A 24,704-nucleotide genomic window follows, 5' to 3' on the forward strand; every position below is an offset into this window, starting at 1 on the left:
GTGGCCTCGAGCTTGGGGAGGGCTGCATTCACCTCGCGAGAGAACTTCTTGAAGATGCGATGGGAATCCGGGGCCTGACCACCACCCATGACGCAAGCGGTGGCGCATGGCTCCTGGAAGCCCCCAGCCCCCTCTTCTTGATGGTGGTCGTCGTTCCTCCTTGGTGGTGGTGGCAGCGGAGGGAGACCAGGATTACCCTGAAGATGGTCCTCACGAGGCTGGTCCCTCTAGGCGCCCTCATGAGGCTGGTCCTGCCAGCGATCCTCACGAGGCTGGTCGCGCCACTCCTGACGGGGGCCGTGGTCGTCCCAGCGTCCTCCGCCTTGTCCTCCTCCTCGTCCGTAGCCCCAGTCATTGCACTCAGGGCGTCGACCGAAGCGTCCATCTCGAATGGCCCTGAGCTCTTGACAATCATTGGTGTTGTGGCTGCGCACGTTATGGAAGGCGCAGAACGGACGGCCGCCCTTGGATGACTCGGGGAGGTCCCGGCCATGCTTTGTATCCGGCTCTGCCACGAGTAAGGCCACTCCCTTGTGCTTCACGTCCTTGACATTGACCTTCTTCTCCTCTGGATCGGCAACAGGGATCTCGAGGAGGGAGAGACGCCCCTCCTCATCCCTCGCGCACTTGGTCGCTATGTTGAACAGCTACAGAGTCGTGCATAGCTCCTCGTGGATGGGGAGCTTCTCCTTCATCTTGATGTCGCGGACGCCGTCGGAAAATGCTGAGATGATGGCCTCATCTATCACCTTGGGGATCTTGAGACGCACACTGTTGAAGCGCTGGATGTACTTATGCAGGGTCTCTCCCGGCTCTCGCTTGATGCGGTGCAGGTCACTCGCGGCCGAAGGGCGGTCGTGAGTGCCCTAGAAGTTGGCGACGAAGTGGTCGCGCATCTCATCCCAGGAGGAGATCGAGCCTGGAGGCAGGTTCAGGAGCCACGAGCGGGCGCCATCCTTGAGATCCATGGGAAACTAGTTCGCCATGACTTTTTCGTCGCCGATAGCCGCCTCAATGCTCAGTCCGTAGAGCTGCAAGAACTCCACAGGGTCGGGGTGCCGTCGTAGCGAGGAGCCAGGTCTGGCTTGAACTTGCCTGGCCAAACGACGCTACGCAGCTCAAGAGAGAAGGCGCGGCAGCCTGCTGTGGCCATCGAGGCCCTTTGCTGATCCGGGCCTGGCCTTGATGTCCACGCACCGCCGCCGCAGGCGGCACGTGTGTCGGGGGTTGGGTGCGACATATGCCAAAGGATGGCTTATCATGGTGGGGGCGAGTAGAACGTTGCCGGTGCCTGGAAACGGGATGAGGCGTAGACATGCACGCCGGCGAATCTTACCCAGCTTCAGGGCTCTCTGGGGAGATAATACCCCTACTGCTGCTCTGCGGGGTCTCTGCATGATCACTATGGCAAAGTTTTTACACGGTTGCTCCTTGAGCTGTTTCTGGAGGTAGGAGAGGGCAAGGCTAGCTCTCTCCCTCCTATATGATCTGGTCTAGAGCTAATGGATTCCAACCCTTTGCATGGGTGCCCTGGGGGGTTTATATAGGCCTACCCCCCAGGGGTACAATGGTAATCCGGCTGGGCGCGGGCCCAGCCGTCAGTGCCTCCGGCCTCCGTCTTCTCCGCCGACTGGTGGGCCCCGCACTACAAGAAATCTGTTAATCCATGACGGATTTGTGGTGACATTCTTGAAAACCATCACAAATACAGCGCCGGTCCCTCCGGGTCGTCACAGAAATCGTCACGGATCAACAGGATGCGAATGGCCACTGAAATGATGCTCCATCATGACGGACAATGAAAGACTGTCATGGAAACTGTCATGGACAGACCATGTGGACCTAAGCCGGACCGTCACCGATGGCTCATGCTGATGTGGCATGTATCCGGTGTGATGCGTATGCTGAATCCTAATTGGTCAATCCGCCCTACTCGCGGATCGCGTATCACAACCATCCACTCCCTCAGATCACACGGTAGGCGCATGGCCCAACGGTGGTTGAGCGGCTCCACCACCGCTGCTCCCCATCTTCTTCTCCATCCTCCGTCCCCCAATTCAATCCTATCCATCTCCCTCTCCCTCGTCCGCCGCCACCACCGGCAACCTCGGTGCCCCTCTCCCTAACCGCCACCGCCCCCACCTCTCCCCCATCCCCCGCTCTCACCTTCTCTCCTTAAACTAGGCGGCCCCCAGAACGAGCAGGCCGAGGCGCTTCCCGATTTGCGGCGCTGCTTCCGGATCCGCCAAGCAGCGCCAGAGGTCGGTTCCTTCTCCGCGTTGTTCTGCGCCAAGGTTGGCCTCCCCTTCCTTTTCCGCGTGGTCCATGGCGCTAACCCCGGACGGTACCGCCTCTCCGGTTTCCAATCCCACCCCTAAATCGATGGATGGATCTCCATGGCTGATGTGTTTTCCTACTACTTTGGTTGGTCGCAAGTGAGGCACTCAATACCACGGCCGGATGGAGGTTGGGCGATTTCCTTCCCTGACCTCGCGGCCTAGCGACTCCACCGCGAGCTTCTCGCCCCCAGGTTGTTATTCCCCTGCTCGCTCCCTCCCTCTTTCTCTCTATGGATTGGTTGCTGCTGCATGCTTGCTGCTCAAGTACCAATCATCTCTTGCGTTGGTGCTTCTGCTGTGTGGATTTGTTGATATTATTGATATTGCTTAGCTAGTGTGGATGACTGGATGTGGGTGCGTGACTGTGCTCAACATATTAGAATATTTTTCAAATAAAAATAAGAATTAGTGCTCAAGTAATAATTTATGGGTTGAGTTTTGCGCATAGTTAAATGTAGTAGCAGCATACAGTTTTCACTGTGCACACTGCCAAGCATGCATTTTTGTATGTAGAAATCTCAAATCTTTGTAACACAACACTTGCTGGCATTGGGTAAATGACTTGCCTTCCATTAACTACAGTCTTGCATTTTTATAAAAAGAAAAAAGATTATCTCTTGCGTGCAAGTGTACTCTGTGAGATAGTAATACATTCATGTGTATGTGTAGTTCATTGGGCCTGTAGCTCACTAGTTTGTGTTTCCGCTGTAATGTTTACCTCTGCTATCATGATGATACTTCTCGTTCGAAGAATTAGTATTTTAAAATTTTAGTGTCCACCTAACATCAGTACCTTGGAATATACTGCCTGTTGGAAGGATCATTTTATATCCTGAACATTTGCTATTGCAGCTGCTCTTTAGCTACATAGCTACATAATATCAAATTTGACTTGAACTTTATATGTTTATATTACATGGCAAGCTGATTGTGTAGCCTATGTACAGAAGCTCAGGTGTAGATAAGTTCAGAAAGATGTCTCGTTTGGCAAGAGTGTGATGAAGTAATGTGGAATTGCTCTGAACCTTTAATACATTTATGTGTGGAATCTGTTATTAATCTGTACAACATCAGCACTAACACTTTAATGGTGTCGATTAAGTATCTTAACTACTGGGCCACCAGTCAGCCATTAATCTTTGTCCGTACAACATTAACAGTGAAACTTTTATATTATTGATTCAATATCTCTACAACATCAGTACTGCCGAGCATGTATATTTTTCCTGTAGAAACGACTTCTTCCAATAACTACAATCTTGCACTTTTCTAGAAAAATAATCTGATCTCTTGTGTGCACATGTTCTCTGCGATACTAATACATCCATGTGTATGGGTACTACTGGGGCCTGTAGCTCACTAATTTGTGGTTCCCTGTAATTATTTACCTCTGCTATCATGCTGGTTTCGGCTTTGTAGTAAGGTCCTCGACATATACTTCTCGTTCAAAGAATTAGCACTTCAATTTTTTGTTCGCCTACATAACATTAGTACCTTGGAATATACTTCCTGTTGGAAGGATTAACATTTTGTATTCTGGACATTTGTCATTGCAGCTGCTCTTTTGCTATATAACATCAAATCTGGACTTGAACTTTAAATGTTTAGATTATATGACAAGTTAATTGTGCTACTTTTTATTCGCCGGTGTTAGTTACTATGAAGTAGCTGACTGGAGCCAACGATGGATGCTTAGCCTCTAGTTATAAGGATTACCTGCTGCTTTTGCTACCCCTTCTGTTCCCTGAATGAATGGTCCTGCTGCTTTCTCGCATGCGATTTCTGTTTCTCTTTTTCTTGGACAGCGTTTTTCTCTCTTAGAATCATATTCTGGTCAGGCTACTTGTGCTGTCAAATTTCAACTATTTATTAGGGTTGATTTCTATGCCACTAATGCCTACTGCCTTGTCCACCCATCCAGCGGCGTACAAGACGCCCTCCTCGATGCAGCCGTTCCTAACGAGCTCTCTTTGCCGGAAGAGGTGCAGAAGCAAGTCAAGCACCCCCTTGGCCCCTGCATCCTGTCCTACATCGCCTGCACGAGCTCACTGATGGCTGCGTCCTCCTTACCTCCTAGCGTGGTGAGCCTCTCCCCACTTTACCCCAAATCTAGATGATATTTGCAATCTGAATACAGATCATGTTTTGGTTCAGTTTAGAGGCGGATTCAGTTGCTAAGATGAATATGTGAGCTTGATTAGTTGCTCATGGTTTTGTGGATCTGATTCTCTTGCACTGTTACACATAATTTAATTAGGGCAAGCTAATGCTGATCCACACAATATGATATAGCTTTTTTTCTAACATGCACCGTTCTTGATGTTGCTTTCGTATTGATATTTTGGGAGTTAATTTGCCAGTTCCAGCTTGTTAGATATAAATTCAGCTGCAACTGTGTATCTTGCTAGAAAGGACTTGTTTTACAGATGCGTGTATGTAGTACTTGAGAGAAAACCTAAAAACTGTACTTTTATCATCAACATCTTAGAACTGTAAGTGTCTATTTTGTTTATATTGCTATATGCTATTATTGTAACTTGGATTTTTATTTCCTGTCAAGTAACTATATTTTTGCTTGAACAGATGTAGACTTTAATTATGCTCTTGTTGTTTTCTTGTTAATACAAAAGCAACAAGTTCCCTATTCTAAAATAGTATTTAGGATTCAGATTGTGTTGGACATCAATAATTCTGTACATGGTAACTGAACTCCCTTCTGTTCAATATCCTATCCCACAGTACATATATGATACATCAATTATCAATTATTTTCATAACAATGGTAACCCCTTTTCATGGTTGAAATGAACATTTTCACCATGGCAGTCTGCTTTCTCTATCATAGATTGGAACTGTGGATACATTACGGTATGATTGATTGTTGTCCGAGAAGCTACTATCCTTTTTGCTATTGTTGGAAGGTAGGACTAGCTGTGATATTATTATTCTCCCATAGCATAATAATCTTATTAAGATGAAATTTTTTGTTCCCTTTTCGTTTTGATGTTTGCCTTTGTTACCAGAATTAAAGTATTGCTTGTGTTATTTATTTTCGGCAATGGGTACGAAAGTGCCTCCCTGGACTTACTTTTTATACTTTTCTTAGTTTCACATACTTCATATTTCACAGCACATGAGGGGGTTTTCATTGCATGATTCGAGTTTAGTGTAGTGATAGCTTAGGACTTCTAGTCAAATAAGCACAGTGGAGTTTACTACCAACTATTGATCTATGTATGCTCATCATTCCTTTTTGTTGCCATCAGTTGTTTCTTTTGACATGAATGATTTTGTTTCACTACTTTGCATCATGGCAGAGAAAAAATATAGAACTTGATAATGTGTAGTAAGCTGCTTCCAGTTTCTACTTCTATTTTAACCTACTGACTATAATATTTTATAGTGTGACATATTTTTCATCATGTGGCAGCTATTGGTTTATGGGAGCATTTTCAACAACAAAGACATGGCGAGCGGATCCACGGCCAGGAATGCGGGGTCCCCTGGTTGTCCAACGAGCATTGTGCTTTGCTTGATGGGTGTGGTGCTAGCTGTAGAGTAGCATAGTGTTCTCCGAGACATGCTTGTAGAATTATTCTTTTTTGGGTTCTTTTTTTTTGCTCCTGTACAGGTGTATTTTTGGGTGTGTTTATGTAATTTTTTGTTTTAAGGACCTGAACATATATTTTCTGTTAAATTATTATGGGCTTAAAATTTCCATGGACAAGAGATATGCGTGATGAGCTAATGTCCTGGACTGAGAAATTAGTGGGCCTTTCTTGAAATTAATGGGCCTAAATTCAAATTGGCTTGATTACTATATGGGCCACCACTCTTGGTGAGTTGAAATTTAGTGGGCCAAAATTTTAGATGGGCTGATTACAACATGGGCTGCCAGGTCAGATCCATGTCAGATGATGACGTGCTAGACAAGGTAACGCCGTTATGAGAATGCCAGTTAACTGCCATCGATGACGGTTAAAAACCGTCATGGTCCGTGACGGTTTTCCATGATCCGTCATGGAGTGTGCTATGGTTAAATTATGACGCGATATACATGACGGAATTCAAATCCGTCACGTATGCCTCTCGACGACGGACTTGCGCAAGTCCAAGACAGACTGAAACCGTCACGTATTAACAGATTACTTGTAGTGCCGCCGACTGGCTAGGTATGGAGCCGACAGGCCGCGTCCGCCGCGGGCGGGTCTTGTCGGCTGCTGATTACTGTAGCCGTGCTTCTAATGACGCGGGCTTCATCATGGAGTCGTGGCAACAGCCCCGCCGCCTGGCGGGCGATCACTATTGCCACTCTCCGTCACATCTGGTTAATGGCGCGTGGGCCCCGGGAGAGGAGCTGGCCGACTCTCGAGGGCAGACTCCCGACGGGTCCGACTTGTGGCGCACTTGCTGTCTTCTAGGATCCCGCTGGCCGGTAGGACCCGCCACCCAAAGGTCGTACAGACAAGCCGTCGTGGGCGCAGGATTAGTTCCACCGGTGCTGATGTCAGGGCCAGCATGGCGACAGTGCCACGCCGCACGGAGATCTCCGCGGGTACGTCGTGTTGTGACCATGCTTGCCTTTGGAAAGGGGTGGGAGCAGTCTTCACTGTAGCCACTCCCCTGTCCTGTCCCTCTTGATGAGGGCATGGGGTTTTGCTGGAGTCGTGGGCCGACTCCCCAAGGCCGGCTTCTCTGGAAGTCGCCAGTCAAGAGTCGGCTTATCCTAAAGTCGCCCCCGGGACTCAGCCGTGAGTGGGCAGTCGGTCGCCTTGCCGCCGACTTCTCAGAAGGCGACTCTTCGTCCTGGGGTCTTGAGGGGCGCAGCCTGCCCCGATGTCTTGAAAGGTTCCGGGGCTCGGGTTAGCCTACCCGTGGCCCATTACTCCGACAGTAGTCCCCGAAGCTGGTGAGGCGCCGCAGACGATCGGCCGAGAAGCCTCAGCGGTTTCTCTTTCTGTGTGCTCGACACATGGTTCTTGTTTGATTTCCGCCGGGCCGACTAGAAGGAGTCGGACCCGCCCAACTCTGACTTGCACAATATTTCAAACGTCAAGGCGGGATCCAATTGGCGTGCGGGCTAAGCTTCTAGGCCGCCGCCAGTTCCGGGCCTGTCACGTGGCAACGTGTGGCCGGGCCAGTCTGCCAGCCTACGTGCGTGACGGGACAGGCCCGTAGGGGGGGCTCCATTACCGTGCCCCGGCGCTCGAGCGGATCCGCTGTGGCCCGAGCGGACGGTTGGGATTCTTGTGAAGTTACTGCACGCAGTAACATTGTCGTGGAAACGTGGGGGTCGTGGGGCCGTGGGCGCAGTAAATCCCACGACCGCCCCCTCGTCTTCGCAGCCCATGAGGCTATAAGTAGGGGGAGGAGGGGGCACGGCAGAGCACGCGCGCCCCTCCTTCCCACTACTCCTTGCTCTTCTCCTTCTTCTTCTTCCTCGCCCCGCCGTGCACCCAAGCTTTGACGAACGCCGCGGCGATCAGCTCACGCTGAGTTCTTCTTCTGCCGCCGCGCCTCCCTCGGTGCGTTCCGGCACCTGGGACGGCTCAGAAGTTCACGACGACCATATCGAGTTCCTTCACAAGACTCGTCGGCTCCCCGGCGAAGACTACGTGCAGGTGCGTCTTGCACCGAGGGAGCAGATTTCCCCAGCGCCGGAGGAGGGCGAGTGGGTCATCTTCCGCTCGCACTGCCTGCGCGGATTGGGGCTGCCGGCGAGCAGCTTATTCCGCTCTTTTCTGGAGTTCTACGGCCTCCAGCCGCACCACCTCACTCCCAACACGGTGGTGCTGCTGTCCGCCTTCGTGGCCTTGTGCGAAGGCTTCCTCAGAGTCCTCCCCACCCTCGAGCTCTGGGGGGAGTTCTTCTACTGCAAGCTCGGCACCCAGGCTGCGGGCGTGCCGGCTCAATGCGGCGCGTTCATCGCCGGGCGGAGATTAGGAGCCAACAATCCCTTCCCCACCATCAACCTGATAAAGTCGGTGAAGATGTGGCAGCGATCATACTTCTACATGAAGAGCGTCTTCGCGGGGGGCGATTGGGTCAACCTGCCAGCTTTCGAAGTCGCCCGCCGGCTGGGAGAATGCCCAACTGGTCGTACCAGGCCAAGTCGCTGACGCTTGCGGGAGCCGGCACCGTTACACGACTCTGAGTGCTGACACAGTCAGAGGGCCTGACTGGTCCGGACCTGCTGGCCGCCTTCGTGGCGCGCCGAGTTCTCCCACTCCAAACCTGCCCCCACATGATATGCCAAATGAGCGGGCGCCGTGACCCGAGTCGGATGTGCACCAAGGACATGCCTCACTAGGAGGTGGCCTACATGGTGAACTACCTCTCGGACAGCAAGCTGCTGGAGGACTGGGGGTTCGGCAAGGAGCCGTACTCCTGCGCCAACCCCCCACCTACAGTGAGTTGCCCTTTCTCTCTTTCTACGAGTTGTCTTCTTTCTTGCCGAGTCTGTTTTGTGCGACTTGACCAGTCGGTTTTGGTCAGAATCCCCTCCTCCATCCACCAGCCGACACCTCGGGAACGGCCCGCGAGTTCCTTGCCTACCGGGCGGAGAGCGACGTCGACGACCCCGATCTGGGGGCGGCGGCTTTGGACGACGACGCCGAGGGAGGAGGCAGCCCGCGGCTCGGGGCCAGTCTAGAGGACTGGCCTGACGATGATGAGGAGGTCGCCCCCCGCCCCCGGCCAGGAGCCAACCATCCCGGCGCGGGCTCTTCTGCCGCGCCGGGTGCTCCAGGCGGCGGGAAGAAGCACAGGGCCGTGCCGACTTTGTTCGGTAGTCGGCCGAAGAAGCCCAAGAGTTTGGCTGCGGTGACCCGGCGGGACGAGGCGGCTGCAAAGGCCATCCGCTTCTGTAAGGAAGTGAAGAAGCCGCCACTGGTCTCCGCGTGAGTATTCTGTCTTGATGCTTTATTCTTTCTCTATAGCTTTGTCTGAGTCTTTTACTTGCTTCCCTCGCTTCAGGGCTCCCCTCACTCTTGAGAGGGTTGCCGCCGCCTCCGTCATGGGGTCAGCGGAGACGTCCGCCACCACTTGGCGGATTGACCCCGCTGCTGACCTCCGGGAGGCGACGGAGCGGAATGCGCAGGAGAAGCGCAATGAGGAAGAGGCCGCCCACCTGGCGAAGGTGGAGGCCGATAAGGCGGAGGCCTCCGCCAAGAAGAAACTGACGGAGGCAGAAGCCGTCGCCGCAACGAAACGGCAGGCTGAGGAGGCCGCGCACCGCCAATCGGCGGTGTTCGTCACCCCGCTGAACTCTGCGCCGCCGCCTCCAGAGTTCACGGGGCAGACTGGGGAAGCCGGCCGCGAGAACCCCGTCATGGAGAAGGAAGGCGGCGACTCCTCCAGGCCGTATGTGATCGTTCCGCCGCCGCCTCCGCCGTCGTCTGGGAGCGCGCAAGGTGAACAGCCAGCGGACCCTCCGGTGCCACCGACTGAAGACGAGGCCATGGCGAGGCTACTCCTTCAAGTCGGCTCGCCAACGCGCCGCCGTTTTGAGAAAGCGACCTCGGCGCCACGCCCCCTGGAGACCGGCACTGCCAGCTCGGCGATCCCGGATGCCGAAGCGACGAGCGCCGCACCCATTGGGTGGGTGCGGGGAGGCGGCACAGGGCCGCTGAACCAGGCGCTTCTGGACGTCCAAACGAAGCTTCGAGCTGAGGGCGACGCCATCCAGAACTGCACCAAGGCGTACCTGGCATCGCGGGCAGCCGTCCGGGTATGTTTTCTCTTTGGTCCTTGTTTTCTTGTTCCTCTCTATGGGGGCGCGCCGGCGCACCCACTGGGTGTAGTCACCGAATTTCGGGCCGGCTGCTGAGCAGGCGGCCCGGAACTCCAATTGGTGAGTTCTAGGTACTAATTTTTGTCTGAAATGCTTGTCGCAGGACTACCACAACCTCCGAGTCACCGCCTTCAACCGCAACGTTGAAGAGCTGGGCAAACGGACCGCCGACCTGTCGGAGAGCCGGAGTGAGTCCTTTCTCTTCTTTGCGGGGCGCGCTGGCGCACCCACGGGCTGTTGTCCCTGAGATTCAGGCCGACTGCTGAGCAGTCGGGCCGGATCTCCCCGATGACCTTGTTTACTGATGACTTAACGCCTTCTTTCTTCCTTATCTTCAGAAGCCAACGCTGTTCTTCAACAGCAGCTGAGCGAAGCCAACTCCGCGTTGCGCGCCAAGGGGGAGGAGTGCAGCAAGCTCGCCACAGAGCGCGATCTGCTGGCCACTCAATTGGTAGAGCAGAGGGAGCTGCTTGCGAAGACGCAGAAGGAGGCGGAAACCGCCCTCCTGGCTGAGTTCGCGAGCGAGCGCTCCTCCTGGACTAACAAAGAGGCAATGCTATCCTCCGGCTTCCATGAGATTGAAGACATTGTTGATGGTGAGTTTTTTTAATTTCTTTCTTCGAGCTGCCGATTATAAATCGCGCCGACTCCTGATTTTTGACTTGTTTTTTCGTTTCTTCTGCCTTGGCAGACTTCTTCCCTGGGCACTCGCAGGCCGCCATCCAAGCCATCGAGGCTGACCGTGAAGGTCGGAGGGCAGAAGGTGCCGAGATCGCCGCCGACGCCCCCGAACCCTTGATGAGCATATCCTGATCATCGAGGCTCGCCTTCGGCCGACTCCTCGGATGCTGCACCGGCTTCAACGTGTCAGTGCCCAGGCGATTGCCGCCCTGTGGCCGGACATGTAGGCTCCGCGCATCCCCTGCCTGACTGCCGACTGGCTAGAGGTCGCGGCTGGTCGTCTTGAGGCCTGGAAGGGTTCCTCGGCCCAAGTTGGAGCGCACCGGGCCTTGGAGTTCATCAAGGCGTGGTATCCAGGGCTGGATCTAGACCGGCTGGCCGCACTCCGGTCAGAGGCCCAGCCAGAGCTGGCAGCCGCGGAAGACGCCCTCGTCAAGCATGCCGCGGCGATCGCCGAGTACACCGACACCAGCATCTTCGTCCCCGAGCGGTCTGAAGACGGCGAGGAGGTACCGCCGGAGTGGTTTGGGATGAACCCAGACTACGGCGAGGACTCGGTGGAGGTGATCGGCTCCAGCGTCGAGGAGGAAGGCGAGGCGGAGGACGGAGGCGAGACGGAGGCACCAGAAGACGGGGCAGACGGCCAGCCTCAGCTCGACCGCGCCTGCAGCAACGAGCCGCGTGCGACCGAGCCAACTGCCGCCAGAGGCGATCAAGCGGAGACTGCCCGGCCGCCCGCCCCAACGCCTGACGCCACCGCCTCCTCCGATCCTCCGAATCTGTCTGCCGCATCTTAGGCTGCCGCCTTATCTTTATTTTATCTGCTTTAGTAGTCTCTGAAGAACTTGTTAATTCGCACAATTCCACCCGCGGGGTGTATTTTGAACTTCTGCTCGAAGATTCGGCCAAGGGCCTATGCTATGTAAATATTTATCTGAATTCTATCTTTTCTTGCTCATTGCTCTTTTGGCTTTTTTTCCTTTATCGCTTTCCCTTAGTTGCCTGTTTTGCCAGTCGGACAGCCGCTCTGCGGACTGCCATTGGATCAAATGCTTGGCTACTTTGGGAAAGCAAGTACTTAGCCTTTTTAGAGTTTTTTAGCAAGTTGAATAGAAGGCGGTGAGCCGACTGCTTAATAGTCGGTTTGCGAAAAGAAAAAAGGAAGGCTGGAAGCGGGCTTAAGCTATGTTTTATGCTTTGAGTCCTTAGCCATTTTTCATGCGAATGCCCATTCTACCTTACTCCTGCCCACCGTACAGTCGCTCTGCGAGCTGCGGCTTCTGACAGGAGATGGCTTAGGCGCCACACACTACTTGTCCGGCTACAGGAAGCATTTCATAGTGCAAGGCGGCAAGTCCTCGGGCCGACCTGTCGAGCCCGGTGCGCAGCGGCAATCAAAGAGTAACATACTCGTAGGCATAACTTTTATCCTATAGACAAAAGAGGGCAGTCCCCGAGCTCGTCTCGGGGGGCCCGAAGTCTTGGTACGTTAATACAAAAGGTAGCGTGGTACATACTGCATCAACTGTAAAATCTTCGGAGGAGATTTGCATTCCATGGCCGCTCTGTCTCTTTGCCAGAGTCGTCCCTCTTGCGTGCTCGGGGCTTCTGAGCGTCAATCAGGTAGTAGGAGTCATTGCCCAGCACTTTGCTGATGATGAAAGGGCCTTCCCAAGGTGCCGACAGCTTGTGCTGGCCGGCTGTTCGCTGTATCAGCCAGAGCACAAGGTCGCCTTCTTGGAAAGATCTTGGGTTGACCTTCCTATTGTAGTATCGGCGCAGGCTCTGTTGGTAGATGCTGGACCGGCTGAGTGCCAACAGCCGGCCCTCTTCCAACATATCGACGCCGTCTTGTCGTGCTTCTTCTACTTCCTCCTCGGTGTACATGGTGACTCGCGGGGAGTCGAACTCTATGTCCATTGGGATGATGGCTTCGGCACCATAGACGAGGAAGAAAGGCGTGAAGCCGGTTGACTTGTTTGGAGTCGTGCGCATACTCCAGAGGACGGCTGGCAACTCGTCGAGCCAGCAGCCAGCCGACCGCTCTAGAGGCTCGACCAGTCGGGGCTTGATGCCAGACAAGATGAGGCCGTTTGCTCGCTCCACCTGGCCGTTTGACTGTGGATGGCTGACTGACGCTAGGTCCAGTCGGATGCCCTGTGTTGCGCAGAAACGGGCCAAGGCGCCTTTGGCAGAATTTGTGCCGTTGTCGGTGATGATGCTGTGGGGTATGCCATACCGAATTGTGATATCGGAGATGAAAGTCATGACAGTCAGACCGTTCAGTTTCTTGATTGGCTTCGCTTCTATCCACTTGGTGAACTTGTCCACTGCAACAAGTAAGTGAGTTAAGCCACCTCATGCCGTCTTGAATGGTCCCACCATGTCTAGGCCCAAAACTGCGAAAGGCCAGGCAATGGGGATGGTATTGAGTGCAGAAGCCGGCTGGTGCGGCTTGGAGCTGAACTTCTGGCACCCTTTGCATTTTTGGACCAATTCCTTGGCCTCTTCTAAGGCAGTCGGCCAGAAGAAACCATGTCGAAAGGCTTTGGAGACGAGTGCTCTTGAAGCTGCATGGTGGCCGCACTCGCCTTGATGGATGTCTTTGAGAATTTCTTGGCCTTGCTCTGGCTCTACGCAGCGCTGGTAGACACCAGTGACACTGCGCCTGACCAGCTCTCTGTTGACTATGGTGTAGGCTGCCGCTTGGCGTTGTACTTGCCGAGCTGAGGTCTCATCAGTCGGCAGCTCTTTGCTCACTAGGAATTTGAGGATGGGCTGGGCCCATGAGGGTGCTGCTATTTCTTCGACTGCCAGAACTGCGACTTGGACGAGGGCGGCTGGGCTGGGAGGCAGAGGGTTGGAGTCAACAACCGCTTGCTGGGTTAATGAAGCCCCCAGGTCGGCTAGCGCGGCTCTTGGGCCGAGTTCTAGAGTCTTTGAGCCCGCCGCCGTAGTCCCCGAGCCGGGTACTGCAGTCCCTGGGACGGCCTCGACTGTGGCGGCTTTGGAGCCATCTGCCAAAATCCCCATACCGTCTGCTGGGGCTCTGGAGTCGGATCCGACTTCTTCGGGAGGAGCCGGCACGAAGATGGAGTCTGATTCTGGTGAAGGCTTGACAGACGGCTTGAGAAGGCGTTGAAGGGCGACGCCAGATGGTATTGCTTGGCGGGTAGAGCCGATTCGTGCCAAGGCGTCTTCTTGGTCGTTGTCGTTTCTTGGCACATGGAGGAACTCACACCCCTCGAAATACCCACTGAGTTGCTGCACGAGGAAATGGTAGCTCGCCATGTTGGCATCTTTGGCGTCCCAGTCGCCAGATGACTGTTGGACCACTAAGTCCGAGTCGCCATAACACAGGATCCGGCGAATGCCAAGTTCTTTGGCAAGCCGGAGCCCGTGAATGAGCGCCTCGTACTCGGCGACGTTGTTGGAGGCGGCAAAATGGATTTGTAGTGCGTATTTGAGCTTGTCGCCTTTAGGGGAAGTGAGGATGATGCCGGCTCCCAGGCCGGTGCGCATCTTGGAGCCGTCGAAATGCATCCGCCAATGGGTGGAGTAGGGCGCTGGAGGTAGGTACTGGGTCTCGGCCCAGTCGACGAGGAAGTCAGCCAGTGCTTGTGACTTGATGGTGGTGCGGGGATGGTAGTGGATGGTGTAGGGAGCCAGCTCTATGGCCCACTTGGCCACTCGGCCAGAAGCATCTCGGCTTCCGATGATCTCCGCAAGTGGAGCCGTGCAGACCACAGTGGTTGGATGCTCTTGAAAGTAAGGCTTCAATTTTTTGGCGGTAAAGTGTACGCCATAGCACATCCTCTGGTAGTGGGGGTAGTTCTGCTTGGAGGTCGACAGTACTTCGCTCAGATAATATACCGGTCTCTGGACAGGTAGTGCCTTGCCTTCCTCCTTGCGTTCCACTACAATGACCGTGCTGACTACCCGGCTGGTGGCGGCGATGTACAGGAGCATAGGTTCCTTAGGATTCGGAGCCGCCAGAACAGGTGGAGTAGTCAGCATCTTTTTCAGTTGGAGAAAAGCTTCGTCCGCCTTGTGGTTCCACTCGAAAAAACTGGTCTTCTTCATGAGTTGGTATAAGGGGAGAGCTTTCTCGCCCAGCCGATTGATGAATCGGTTGATGGATGCCAGGCAGCCGGTGAACTTATGCACGTCCAGCAGTCAGCTGGGTACCTCCATCCTCTCAATGGCCTTGATCTTTACAGGGTTGCATTCTATGCCGCGTTCAGAGACCAGGAAGCCAAGGAGCTGGCCGGCTGCTACTCCGAAGACGCACTTCTCGGGGTTGAGCTTAATCTGGAATCGGCGCAGGTCCTCAAAGGTCTCCTTGAGGTCTTCCAGCAGTGTTCCACGCTTTTCCGTCTTCACCACCACATCATCCACGTACACGTGGGCGTTCCTGCCGAGCTACTTGAGGAGGCACTTCTGCATGCAACGTTGAAAGGTGGCGCCGGCATTCCTCAAGCCGAACGTCATGGTGAGGTAGCAGAAGGCTCCAAACGGTGTGATGAAGGCAGTCTTCAGTCTGTCAGCTGGGTTCAGCTTGATCTGGTGATATCTTGAATATGCATCCAAAAAACTCAACAGCTCGCATCCGGCGGTGGAGTCTATCACCTGATCAATTCTTCGTAGAGCAAACGGGTCCTTGGGGCAGGCTTTGTTGAGGCTCGTGTAGTCAATACACATTCGCCACTGCTTGTTCTTCTTCAGTACCAGGACCAGATTGGCTAGCCACTCTGGGAAGAACACTTCCATAATGAAGCCGGCTGCTAGGAGTTGTGCTATCTCTTCTCCGATGACTCTTCTCTTCTCTTCTGATAGGCGGCGCAGGGGCTGCCTGACCGGCTTTGCATCAGATCGGACATGTAACTTGTGCTCGGCGAATTCTGTCGGTACACCTGGCATGTCTTTGGGGGACCATGCGAAGATGTCCCGATTCTCACAGAGGAAATTGACGAGCTCGACTTCCTATTTGCTGTCGAGATTTGCGCCTACGACATCGTACCTCTCCGGGTGCTCCGGATTCCAAGGGTATCTTCTTTGTCTCCTTGGCCGGCTTGAACGAACCCTCAGCCTTCGACTCCTTTGGGTTGGGCGACACCTCTGGCTGCTTGCCGGCCATCGCCACAACCCGTTCCAGGAGCCGCTTCTCGGCTGCGATCACTAGGGACTCGGCTAGCCGACTGCTCTCAGTCGCACAGGCAGACGACTTCCGGTAGTCGCCGGCTACGGTCAGAATTCCCCTGGAACTGGGCATCTTCATTTTGAGGTAGGCGTAGTGGGGGACCGCCATGAACTTGGCCAAGGCGGGTCGGCCGAGTAGTGCGTGGTATGGGCTCTCAAGGTCCACCACCTCAAACCAAACTGACTCTTGGCGGAAGTGATCTTTGTCTCCAAAGAGGACGTCCATCAGGATCTTGCCGATTGGTGAGCAGGAAAGCCCGGGAACAATATCGTGGAACACAGTCCAGCTGTTCTGAAGCTGTCTTTGCTTGATTCCTAATTTCTCCATGGTGTCTTTGTACAGGATGTTGATGCTGCTGCCTCCGTCTATCAGAACTCGCGAGAAACGAGCAGCTCATCTATCCGTGGCAAAGGTGGCATCTAAGACCAGAGCATAAGAGCCTGGACTCGGCGTCACCTCTGGGTGATCAGCTCTGCTCCAGCTGATAGGCTTCTCGGACCAGTGCATGAACTCTGGTGTCTCTGATGCTACTGCCTTCACCTCTTGTCACTGCAGCCGCCTGCTGCGTCGATCATCAGCCATACTGGTAAACACCACGTAGGCTCCGTGTTCTTCGGGGTATTCGTCTTGTACTGCGCCGACTGGCCTGACAGCCGGCTGCTGGGGCGGCGGCGGCGGCTGCCCAACAGGCGGGGGAGGTAGGAGGCCGTCTCCTTTGGCGATCCTGGTGAGCCAGTGGCACTTCCGGGTGGTGTGATTCGACGGCTTTGCGCCGCTATGGAACTTGCAAGGTCCATCCAGAGTCTGCTCGTAGGAGAAGGCCGACAACTAGTTGGGCTTGCCACCTTTCTGTCGCTTGGGCGGAGGTTGCCCATCCGACTGCTGGGCTTCAACTGTCGCGACCTGCCGGCTGCTGGAAGCCGGCTGCGGGGCCTTGCGCTTGTGGTCGCTCTGCTGTTGCCGCCGACTGGCATCTCCCGCCGGAGTTCTTGGAGCTTGAGGGGCCACTTTGCCAGTTGCGCTGACTTGAATCTCCGCCTTCATGGAGGAGTCGGCCATGGCGTACTTGTCTGCTATGATCAGCAGCTCATCGAGGGTTTCTGGCTCGTCGCAGAGGAGCTTGTGCTTGAGGAGGGTGCCTTCTCTGCACTCGGCGGTGAAGTACTCGATAGTCTGCACCTCATGCATGCCCTCGCAGGAATTCTGAAGCTCGGCCCAACGCGTGAGGTAGTCGCGAGTCGACTCGTCGGGACCTTGCGTGCACAAGGAGAGTTGACGAGGCTTGGGAGGACGCTTGTACGTGCTGGTGAAGTTGCGGACGAATGCTTCGGTGAATTCGACCCAGCTGTTGATGCTGCGGGGCTTCAGGCTGTTCAGCCATGTCCGGGCCGTGCCCTGGAGCATGAGCGGAACGTATTTTACGGCGACACGCTTGTTGCCGTTCGCTATGCTGACAGCCATGGAGTAGTCGACTAGCCAGTCTTCCGGCTTCACGGAGCCGGTGTACTTGGGCGTGTCTCTCGAGAGCGTGAACCCTTTGGGAAAGGGCTCATCTCGAATGCGGGGCCCGAAACAGGGCAGACCCAACTCGTCTTCTTCTTCCAGCGCCAGGGATCGGTGAAGCCGGTCGATCCGATGGCGGTCGTCATTTTCCCCGACTCCCTCTCGGCGGCCAAGGCGGTCGCCAAGAGTCGGATGATCAACAGGCGGCGGGGAGACTCGCCTTTCCTTGCGAGGAGGAGGAGGCAGACAGTCGTCCCATCGTTCCACTACTCTCGGGCGGCCGTCTCGGTCGCGCTCTATGGTAATGTGAGTCCGACTGTGGCTGACAGTCAGATCCTTGTTCTTTCTTCCACGGGCGCCGCCAGTCGGCGTCCGAGACGTCGCGCCTTGGTCTCGGCGAAGGTCGTCGTTTTGCCCCTGCGGCGCCTCTGTGCGGCAGCTGGCCTCGTTCTGCGCGGCAGCCGCGTCGAGGAGCCGCCGGACTCGCTCCATCATCAGGCGGCGCTCTTCGCCCTCGAAATTGTCCAGCTCGTCCGTCGCCTCCTGGGCGGCTCGAATGTTCTCCACAGGTGTAGCGTACACAGGGCGTCTTGCCCTGAACAGGTCGGCGATGGCTACGCCGCGCTACTGGATCGTGCCAAGGCGGCTGGGCCCAGCTGGGGCTGGCGAGCCACCAATAGCGCGATCCATCTCTCGCTAGTAGGCTTCTGACAAGCGTCTCATGCTAGCCAGCTTCTTCGCACCTTCGACGAGCTGAAGGCGGCGTGCCTCCAACGTCTCCGCGTCAGCGTCTTTCGGAATGGGCGCAGTCTGGTCTTGTAGCGCCGCGCCAAGCGGATCATGTGCTCCTCCGCCGGGAAGCTCGTCATGACTGATGACGAGCACCTCGGTGATGGTGCTTCCGTCGCTCTCCGCGCGAGGGAGAGGTTCATAGTAGACCACCACATTAGTGGGGAACACGTCGAGCGACGCGGTGTCGGAGTCGTCCAGCATCGGGTCGGTGGAACCTACGGACTCCAAGTCTACGGCAGGCTCGTCGGCGATGTGGAGTTGATTGAGGAGGCCCGCGAGGAGGCTCTCGGAGCCGCCCGTGCCTGCGTCGGATGCAGGTTCATCGGAGATGCGAACCTCGCCGACAAGTTCGGCGAGGCGGCTAGCGGCCCAGGCGTTCTCAACGCCGTGCAGCGCATCAGCGCAAAATCCGTCTAGCGTGCGTGGCTGGCTGTGCTCGCCAGGGAGGAAAAGGGTTCCCGTCCAGAACAGGTCTCCGGACGGTGGTGCACCAAGCCCCACGATGGGCGCCAAATGTTGGGGGTTGTGTGCGACATATGCCAAAGGATGGCTTATCATGGTGGGGGCGAGTAGAACGTCGTCGGTGCCTGGAAACGGGATGAGGCGTAGACATGCACGTTGGCGAATCTTACCTAGCTTCAGGGCTCTCCGGGGAGATAATACCCCTACTGCTGCTCTGCGGGGTCTCCGCATGATCACTATGACAAAGTGTTTACACGATTGCTCCTTGAGCTCTTTCTGGAGGTAGGAGAGGGCAAGGCTAGCTCTCTCCCTCCTATATGATCTGGTCTAGAGCTAATGGATTCCAACCCTTTGCATGGGTGCCCTGGGGGGTTTATATTGGCCTATCCCCCAGGGGTACAATGGTAATCCGGCTGGGCGCGGGCCCAGCCGTCAGTGCCTCCGGCCTCCGTCTTCTCCGCCGACTGCTGGGGCCCGCCGACTGGTGGGCCCTACCGACTGGCTAGGTACGGAGCCGACAGGCCGCGTCCGCCGCGGGCGGGTCTTGTCGGCTGCTGATTACTGTAGCTGTGCTTCTAATGACGCGGGCTTCGTCATGGAGTCGTGGCAATAGCCCCGACGCCTGGCGGGCGATCACTATTGCCACTCTCCGTCACATCTGGTTAATGGCGCATGGGCCCCGGGGGAGGAGCTGGCCGACTCTCGGGGGCCGACTCCCGACGGGTCCGACTTGTGGCGCACTTGCCGTCTTCTGGGATCCCGCTGGCCGGTAGGACCCACCGCCCAAAGGTCATACAGACAAGCCATCATGGGCGCAGGATTCGGTCCACCGATGCTGATGTCAGGGCCAACATGGCGACAGTGCCACGCCGCACGGAGATCTCCGTGGGTACGGTGTGTTGTGACCATGCTTGCCTTTGGCAAGGGGTGGGAGCAGTCTTCACTGTAGCCACTCCCCTGTCCTGTCCCTCTTGATGAGGACATGGGGTTTTGCTGGAGTCGTGGGCCGACTCCCCAAGGCCGGCTTCTCTAGAAGTCGCCAGTCAAGAGTCGGCTTATCCTGAAGTTGCCCCCGGGACTCGGCCGTGAGTGGGCAGTCGGTCGCCTTGCCGCCGACTTCTCAGAAGGCGGCTCTTCGTCCTGGGGTCTTGAGGGGCGCAGCCTGCCCCGATGTCTTGAAAGGTTTCGGGGCTCGGGTTAGCCTACCCATGGCCCATTACTCCGACAACGCGGTCTTGTCGTGGTGGTGCTGGGAGCGCTGGAGCGTTTTCTTGCAGTCGGGGAACCTCTTGGCAGCTTCCTTCTTCGTGCGTGGGCACACGTCGCGGTGGATCTCTCCACGGGGCCACGTGTCTTGGGGCGAGGACACCGTCTTGACGCAGTGGGGGTGGTGGCGCTCCGTGAGATGCGCGTCTCAGCGCGAGGGCGTCATCTTGATGCGGAGGCGGTGGAGGCGCTCCATGAGATACATCGCTCGTGGCTGGGGGTGGGCGAGGCAGCGAGAGAGATGGTGCAGGAGATCCTCCCGCGGCGCTGACGAGCTTGGGGATGTGGTCCAACCAGTCCTTGTAGAGGTCGTCGACCGAGCGGTAACGCAGGAGCTCGCGCGCCATGAGCAGCGCAGCCTGCGCATCCATGGGTGCGCGGCGAGCGTGAGATGATGAGCCGGCCGGAGTCAGCAATGGGGTGGTGGTGCGGCCCTCCAGCCGCACGAAGGGGTGCAGTGAGGATGCTTGCTGCTTGTTTGCCAGCGGGCCGGTAGCATCCTCGGCAACGGGAGATGTAGAACAATGGGGAGGCCCACCGACAGGGGTTGTCTGAGCGACACGGGCGGCGTGGGCGGCCCAGCGCTCGGCGCCGGCTCGGCGCGCGTCCGACATGGATGCGGTGGAGCGGTGGAACGTGGATCAATAGAAGGAAAGCTTCAGCGCACCCCTACCTGGCGCGCCAAATGTCACATTTCAGGTTCCGGCAAAACCCTTGATGTTCGAACACTAGGGTGCGCACGAAGATCTCTCCTCCCCCAAGCTCTCACCCTCACTGCAATCTCAAGGCTTAGCACGTCGAACTCGCAAAACAAAGGGACACAAGATTTATACTGCTTTGGGTCACCAATGTGGTGTAATACCCTACTCTAGTGTGGTGTGGTGGATTGCCTCTTAGGCTGAGGATGAATAGTTACAAGGGAAGAACAGCCTCCTCAGGAGAGGTGCTCTTATGCTTGGTGAGCTTGCGTGGTTGGCTCGGTGGATTGGATTCGGTCCAAGATGTGTTCTCTTCGTCTCCTGGTTTGCACCTTGGCTACGGTGGTGGCTAGCCATATTTATAGAGGCCCGGGTCCTCTTCCCAAATATTAGGCGAGAAGGGATCCCACAATGGCCAAATTGAAGGGGGACAGCTAGTACAAGCTATCCTGACAAAAGATGGTCTTCGCCTGTCAAAGGCTCTGGTGATGACGCCGTCTTGGGCTCCACGGTGACCTCCGTCCTGCCGTCCTCCTGGTCTTGGTCTTGTTGCACCAATATGGAAACCTTTGCTTGAGGCCTCGGGACACTGCGCATGTGCTTGCCTCTTTAGCACAAAAGGGGAAATGAGGACACTGCGCGCTGGCGCCCACCTGGCGCCCACCTGGCCCTGGTCATCATGGCTTGCATCACAGGAACCTCGCGAGGTGCCCCTTGCCTGGATCTCTCCGCCCCTCGCGAGCCATCCTGGTGAGGCCGCCCCTGAGGAGGTCTTGCATCGTATGCCTCACGAGGCTTGGCCCATCGTGAGGGTCTTAAGTGTTTTTCTGATGAAGATGGGTCGTACAGGGCTGTTGGTGCAGCCACGCCATGGGCCACGGGCAGGCAAGTCTGGGGACCCCTATTACCAGGACACCAACAGGCACTAAAGGGAGCACACCGCGTCCTTCTCCTCGCAGATGACCATGATGATGCCGCGGCTTCCAGGCATCTTGAGGACATTGTAACCATGGTGGGTCACTACCATGAACTTGGCTAGGGTCGGATACCCAAGGATGGCCTTGTACGGCAGGAGGATGTGAGCGACGTCAAAGTCGATGAGCTTGGTGCGGTAGTTGTCACACTGGCCGAAGGTGACTGTGAGGTGGATCTGTCCTATCGGGGTGGGGGAGCCATCGGTCACTCCTAAGAAGGGCTTCGTGGGTTGCAGCTGATCATATGGCACTTGGAGGCGGTCGAACGTCTCGATGGAAAGAACATTGAGTCCCGCACCACCATCAATGAGGGTCTTGGTGATAAGGACGTTGCTGATAACGGCCGAGCAGAGCATTGGGAGGGCGCCGGCGGTTGCCGCGTAGTTGAGCTGGTCGGACGAGATGAAGGTGATGGTGCACTTGGACCACCTAAGCGGGCGCATGGCCTCAAGCCTGGGGAGGTCCGCGTTCACCTCATGAGCAAACTGCTTGAAGATGCGCTCGGAGGCTGGGGCCTGAGCGCCACCCAAGATGTAGGCAATGGCGTGAGGCTCCTGGAAGCCCCCAGCCCCCTCATCCCGGTGGCGGTCTTCGTTCCTACGCAGTGGTGGCGCCAGCGGAGGGAGCCCGGCCTTGCCCTGAGGATGGTCCTCACGAGGCTGGTCCCTCGATATGCCCTCGTGAGGCTGATCCTGCTAGCGATCCTCACGAGGCTAGTCGCGCCACTCCTGGCGGGGGCCGCGGTCGTCCCAGCGCCCTCCACTTCTGCCTCCTCCGTGGCCGTAGCGGAGTATCGCACTACCATCCTCAGGGCGGCGCGCTAGGCGTAGCAACATGGAGCATGGGGCACTTCTGCGAGGTCTTCGGGGTGACACCCCCAGAGGCCTACGTGCCCCGCATGATGGTCCAGGAGTATGCCCTGGAAGACGACCCTGGCTCGTTCCTCAAGCCAGGCTGGGAGGAGGAGGCGCTAGAAGCTGAGGCCTTCCAGGAGCCCCCCAGGAGCCTCGCCAACCATGCCAGTGAAAACAGCTACAGGATACCACTAATCCCTCGGGAGCAAGCTTATGCTAACCATGGGTCGCAGGAGGATCAGGTCACAACGGCGGATGGCGGCCCCAGCTCAAAGGCCTCCCTCCCACCAGGAGGGGCGCACTGGGGGCTGCAGGGGGAGTGGCTGGGAGCCAGGTCCCTCCCCGCATCGCGCGGAGCAGGGCGTTCCCTGGAGGTAGGCCCTCTGTCGGGGAGGTGCCGGTGAGCCTACCCCCGGCAGAGGACCCGTGGTCGCCGAGGGCGCTGCTGGCATCCCCTTTGCCCCTTGGCTTCGTCCTAGTTTCCGGTCGCACCAACGATGGTCGAGGGCGGCGCAAGCCGGCGCCTCGTCTGGCGATATGAAGTAAGGCTCGCGCCTGTGAAGATCTCCGCTCGTGACACTCTCACGTAACAATGAGTGGGGCTGTACACGCCCCAGAGTCTCAGGAGTGCCGCCCTCGGGCTTCGGGGGCTCCCTCCCATGACTAGTGGCAGCACTTAGCTCTGCGCTGGTGAGAAGAAAAGAAGACTAGACTAGGCGCCGGACGCGGCCATTTGTCTTTGACCTATTTTCTGTAGCCCTGTTTTCTGGCTTTGGATTTAAGTTGAAGTTGAATTTTCATTGGTATGCGCGGGGGTGACTTTTCTCATTCGTTCGTTTTCTTGCCATCTGGTTCTTCGCCCCGATTCGGAGTCCGCACCTGCTGCCTCCCCCCTCGCGAGCCCTTCGCGAGCGGGGGCTGGGCGCGACACACGCACGTTGCACACACGCCCTTCCATGGCTGGCGTTCTCTTCTCGCGAGGCCCTCTCGGGCGTATAGGCAAGCCCCTCAGAAGCTCACGACCTCGCAAGCCAGTCGGGGACTGGCCCTGACTAAGGTAAAACTACAGCAGTAAGTTCGCAGCAGGACTCACGGACTCGTAAAAATGCATTTCAGGCTTGGCCAAAGAAATAGAGGAGATAATCTGTTTACATGAGGGGCTCCCCCTCCCAAAATGCTCTTACAACTTTCAGGGCCATGCCCAAGTTTTCACTTAACGGGTCATCATTGAGGAAGCATGGGCTCAGTCGGACATATCCCTCATCGCGTCCTCCGGGTCGCCCTTAGGCGCGTCGCTGGTATCGTCGTCATCATCGCTGGCATCACCGTCCTTGTCGCCGGAATCACCACCACCATTGCCGGCGTCGCCCGCACCATCGTCGACCACGTCGCCTTCATCCGCAACGACCACCACTGCATCATCCTCAGTGGTGAAGGCCCTGACTAGAGCGTCCACATTGTCCTCCACCTAGCGCGCCAGGTCGCCTCGGATGGCCTCGGGCACAGGGGCAATGGCAGCGTCGAAGTCGAAGTTGGGGCAGGTGTTTTGGAGGTGGCTGAAGACGCGGGAGAACGCGCGCTTGAGCAGTCCGCGGCTCCTCTCCTCAACAAGCACGCGAGCCCTCTCGGATCGGTTCTCTAGGCGTGTCACCACGTCGGTGAAGAAAAGGAGGTGACTGGCGTAGTCGTTCGGTTGGGGATGAGGTGCATCCTTGTCGCAGATGGTGCCCAGCGCCATGTTGGCTCTAATCTTGAGGCTTTGGATCATGGGGGTGTGCTCGCACTCCAGCGTCCGCCGCCGGAGCGTTTCCTCCCTGCTCTGCTGCATGGAGGATTCGGTGCTGGCAACCCGATGCTGAAGGGACAGGAGCTCGGCACGAGCGGAAGCCAGTTCAGCTTGCACTAAGGTCAGGGCGGCTGCGGCGGCTTTCTCGCGATGTTCCGCATCAGCCAACCCTGACCTAAGGGCATTAGTCCTACCCACAGCTTCGGCTTCCACCAGCTCTAGCTTCAGGTCGTACCTGCCCTCAAGGTCCGCGTGAGCCTCGGCCACCCGGTGGTCGACCTCCTCCTGAGCCCTGGCCTCGTGCGCACCAACAGCATTCTCCGCTTGGGCGATTTGGCGCTCCCTTGTCTCCAACCT

This window comes from Triticum urartu, chromosome 6 (genome assembly GCF_003073215.2).
Source record: "Triticum urartu cultivar G1812 chromosome 6, Tu2.1, whole genome shotgun sequence".
NCBI classification, from domain to species: domain Eukaryota; kingdom Viridiplantae; phylum Streptophyta; class Magnoliopsida; order Poales; family Poaceae; genus Triticum; species Triticum urartu.